The following is a 5,320-nucleotide window of genomic DNA, read 5'->3' as shown; positions in this document are numbered from 1 at the left end:
TTTTTCAATCGGTCAATATACTCACTAACGTAAATCGATTATGGGTCTAACGTTCTTCGGGTTTGATGAACAACATGGGAAATAAATTTTACAGCTTCAACTAAGTATAGTTGGCTTTATATAATATAGTTTGTTCTTGCTATTTTAATCTGATTGTACCAAATGATTGTACGTGTATATATACACATATTTATTATACTATTAAGTCGAATCATTTTTCATGCTTCAATAATTAAAAGGAAAAGAAAAAGAAAGGCGATGTCACGGTATTGTATATACTCTGAAGTTACATATAATAAGGTGGTTGATGAGTATTTATCATCGTAAGGTTTGACATTTTGTTTGATAACCGGCAAATGTAGCGGAATATTCAGTTTATTAATTTTGTAAACTAATTATTGATCATGTGTTTCGCTTAAATAATCGAACTCCAGAACCCTTTGTTTCATTTTTATTTCAAAATTTGTTAGCTGATTTTGTATATTCTAAAAATCATGTTTGGGAGAATATGCAACATACAGAGATTAGATTGGAAAAGATGTACACCAGCATTAGTATCATCACAAAGAAGATCACTTATAGTCTTATGGATCATGTGTTTTGCTTCATTGGTTAATTATAATATGGCAAAGAAATGTTCTAATTGATGGATTATGGGGTTTGAAAGTTGATGCAAAACCAATGCCTATGTTGGTGGTAAAGGTGATGGGGTTACTGAGAATACAAAAGCTTTTGAGAAAGCGATCATGGAGATATCGAAGTTGTGGAAAAAAGGTGGTGGGCAACTTAATGTACCACCTGGGGACTGGCTTACGGCGCCGTTCAATCTTACTAGTCATATGACTTTGTTTCTTGCTGAAGGTGCAACTATATTAGGCATTCAGGTGATATTTTCGTTCACGTTCTTTTTATTGTCAATATGCTGAATTTGTTTCAATGATAGACTTGCCGGTGGTTACTGTTGATTGTTCGTGAGTTGAAAATTTAGGAATTTTTAACCCTTTCAAGACATCAATTTGAAGTTTGAAATATGGCAGAACGAAGAGTTGTGGCCCCTTACGCCTCCTCTACCATCATATGGAGTTGGCAGGGAGCATGCTGGACCTCGATATGGTAGTTTGATCCATGGTCAGCATCTCAAGGATGTGGTTATTACAGGTTTGATGCATTTCTTTTGCATGCTAGCTGTGATAACCAGCACAGCAGCAATCTATATGACATATTTTGTGAATTTTTCTTCACTTACCTTACTACAGGCCATAATGGTACTATCAATGGATGTGAAAAGACAATAGTCCCACGTCACTAGTTTCCGCATAATTAACTTAAAATATAATTGGGAGGGCCGCTCCACCTCATGTTAAAGTATACGGGCATCCAATTCAAAACCAATTGGCAATGAGTGGAGCGACCCTTCCATATTATATTTTAAGTTAATTATGTGGAAACTAGTGACGTGGGACTATTGTTCTTTCACACCCTCTCTCATGTGTAAGGCTAGTCATTCGGCCTAACATGTGGACCTACGCACGTGCGGGTCATGGATGTGCAGGTGACATTCGGTCACGGTTCACCCCACGTACAGGTCATACGAGTGACCAGTCATTCAGTCACGGGTGCACATGTGACAAATTTGGTCACGGCCAAAATCGGGCCTGCACCCCGCGTACGGGCCTAGCTCTGGTACCATGTTAAAGTCTATGGGAATCCAACTCAAAACCAATTGGCGATGAGTGGAGAGGCTAAGAGATTATAAACTGCAGGATCTTAGATAACCCAACAATGTGGGACTAATAATCTCAACACGCCCCCTCACATGTAGCTTCATAGGGTGTAACACGTGGACAATAAATCGGGTGACGCGGAGTAAAGGTACGGTCAAATGACTCGACACAAATAACCTGGATATGATATCATATTAAAGTCTAAGGACATCCAACTCAAAACCACTTTGCAATGCGCAGCCCTTCCCTATTATATTTTAAATTAATTACGTGGAAACTAGTGATGTGGGACTATTCTACTCTGACAATGGACAAGGTCTGTCATGGTGGAAGAAGTACAAACAAAAGCTTCTCAGCTACACGAGGGGACTACTTGTGCAGATATTTGTGGTCGAATGACATTCATATCTCGAACATAACCCTACGTGATTCTCCTTTCTGGACTATCCATCCCTATGACTGCAAGAATGTTTTCATCACAAATGTCACCATCTTAGCTCCTGTGTTTGGAGCACCAAACACAGACGGAATAGACCCTGGTAATGATGCTTCCATGGAACTTGCACCTAACATTGTTTGCTTACTCCAAGCTCGCCTGTAAATTGAGTGCCGAGAAGCAGTTAATTTTAAGAAATTTTATGGTGCAAATTTTATTTTGTAGTAAAATAAAATTTGCACCACAGAATTTATTTTTGCAATTTTACTTCGGAGGGAGTATTTATTTTTGCTTCCTTCTCAATCTCTGAATTTTTCTTATATGCAGATTCATGTGACAATGTGGTGACAGAGGACTGCTACATAAGTGTAGGAGATCACGATATTGCAATAAAGAGTGGTTGGGATCAGTATGGAATTTCTTATGGCCGGCCATCTACAAACATTCTTATCCGGAACCTTGTTGTTCGTTCTACAGTTAGGTGAGAATCAGTCTGCAGCATATGCTAAAATTTAATGTTCCGTAACTTGGAAACACACTGATATACATATCCTGAAATTTTTCGTCCTGGCCATCCTTGGCTGATAATTTTGTGGATCGCCTCATTGCTGGGTAAAGCATTAAACCTGCAGTACATCTGTGCTTTAGTAGTTCTCATGGATTGTGGTGGCTTAAACAGCCAGCTGAGCTATTCTTGTTACCATTCAAGTCTGTCAAGTCTCCACCAGTGACATCGGGGAGTGGGGTCTTCTCGTGCCATGTTAGAGCTGAATCATTTTGTTTCATTTATTATCCAACAGTGCTGGAGTATCTATAGGCAGTGAGATGTCAGGTGGAGTTTCAAACGTCACGGTGGAAAATGTTGTTGTTTGGAGCTCAAGACGAGCCATGAGGATCAAGACCGCCGCAGGAAGAGGTGGATACATTCAAAACATTACCTACCAAAACATCACACTCGACGATGTGCGTGCAGGATTTGTTGTCAAGATTAATTACAATCAGCATCCTGATGCAGGATACGATCCCAAAGCCTATCCAGTCCTCAGTAACATAAGATTCATCAATATACATGGTCAGGGAGTAGGTGTGCCAGTCCGAATTCATGAGAGTCGAGGAATCCCCTTGAGAAACCTAACCCAGGAAATACCAATTGGTCCTACAAATAATATATTAGAGACAGTCTAGTCCAGTGGACCTAGTCAATTGTCTGTTTGGTCCTATTTGGCAATATAAATTATAATTTGGTCCTAAAAGTTATAGTTTGGTCATAGGGTGGTATCATGGATGATGTAAATGTCACCTTGTAGTGGAAGAAATACCATTTTGGATAAGGATCATATATATAGTCAAAAAGTAAGAGAGAATAAATCATTTTCGGATTTATTTTCTCTCTCATCTTTCCAGATCTAATCTCTATCTCATTTTCTTTCTTCTTCTTTTTCCTCCTGTTAATGGCGATTCCATTTTTCTTCTTGCTGCTGCAAACGATGGTGATGAAGGTGAAAATCGATTTAGATATTAGATCGGTAGTTGTAGACGATGAATACGATGATGTTGGTACTGTTGAATACGATTTTTTTAGTTTTTTTTTCTTTTTTCTGCTGTTGTTGACGATGAAGATGATGAAGAAGATGAAGATATGTTGTTCCTACTGCTATTGACGATGAAGACGATGGTGTTAATCTTGATTTTGATGATGATGATGAAGAAGATGAAGACGATGGTGTTAATCTTGATTTTCTTTTTTCTGCTGCTGTTGACGATGAAGATGATGAAGAAGATGAAGATATGTTGTTGATCCGGTTGACGATGAAGACGATAGTGTTAATCTTGATTTTGATGATGATGATGAAGAAGATGAAGAAGATATGGATCTGCTACTGTTACTCCCGTTGATGATGAAGACGGTGGTGTTTTTGAAGACGAAGATGTTGTTGTTGTTGTTGAAGACGATGAAGATGATGATGCTGCAGTTCATTCCAGAAATGAACTCTGCTTTTATATGGAGTTCATTCCAGAAATGAACTCTGTTTTTATATGGACTTCATTTCTGGAATGAATTCGGTTTTTTTAGGTTTTTATATAGAGTACATTTCTGGAATGAACTATGTTTTTATATGGACTTCATTTCTATAATGAACTATGTTTTTTTAGGTTTTTTTATGGACTTCATTTCTGGAATGAACTCTGTTTTTTTAGGTTTTTGTATGGAATTCATTTCTGGAATGAAGTCTGTTTATTTAGGTTTTTATATGGAGTTCATTTATGGAATGAAGTCTGTTTATTTAGGTTGTTATATGGACTTCATTTCTGGAATGAAGTCTGTTTATTTAGATTTTTGTATGGACTTCATTTCTGGAATGAACTGCTACAAGAAAATAAATAAAAATCACCGAAGGGTATTTTTATCAGTTTAATATTTTTAAATAATTATGTACCAAACAGTAAAAGCATTTGACCAAAGGACCAATCAGACATGGGCCCACCTAAAAAAGGACCAAATGATATTTTTCCCAAACCTAACATTCCGAGACTTTTCAGTTGGAACATCGTACAAGAAAAAACATAGCTTCCAGTGTTCATTTGTACAAGGTCGTGTAATTGGTTCAATCTTCCCAGCACCATGTGAGAACCTTGACCTTCATGATGAGCAAGGAAACTTGATTAAACGTAGTGCACAAAATGTCACTAATATAGACTACGAGTACTGAAGATAAGGGTTGTGGTGTGCCTGAGGCTCTAAATGATCATCGATATACCCAGCTTCAATCGATCACGTACCGAGCGGTAAATATAAGGAGGCAGATGGCGGAGCATTCTTAAGGAGCCTCATTCGCTGTTATTTACTAGTCATCCCCAGTTCCTCTCATGACAATGATGATATCAAACGCTTGTAGTAGTTTTCCTACTTGTGTAAGTAAACCCTTTTATCAGATTGGAGATGGCCAATTCCGCACCTCTTAGTCTAGCCCAGTGCCACCAACTACAGAGTAGTGGCAGACTTAATCCATCCAATTACTATATATTGGAATCATGATAATTTGAGCACCTACCTCCGCATCCACCTACTGCAAGATGCCTACTAGGCAATATTTTCTTTGGCCAATAGTTGCTGTCTGATTAGTGTAGCCGGCAGATTTATTCTTGGGGTTATACTGTG

At 38.1% G+C, this 5,320-nt stretch overlaps 1 pseudogene; it reads left to right on the top strand.

Annotated features, from left to right (window-relative positions):
* Positions 1–494: 494 nt before the first annotated feature.
* On the top strand, positions 495–4,871 carry LOC113273040 (annotated as a pseudogene).
* Positions 4,872–5,320: the final 449 nt, after the last annotated feature.

This window comes from Papaver somniferum, chromosome 4 (genome assembly GCF_003573695.1).
Source record: "Papaver somniferum cultivar HN1 chromosome 4, ASM357369v1, whole genome shotgun sequence".
Taxonomy (NCBI): Eukaryota; Viridiplantae; Streptophyta; class Magnoliopsida; order Ranunculales; family Papaveraceae; genus Papaver; species Papaver somniferum.
This window is presented reverse-complemented; position numbering and strand designations above follow the sequence as displayed.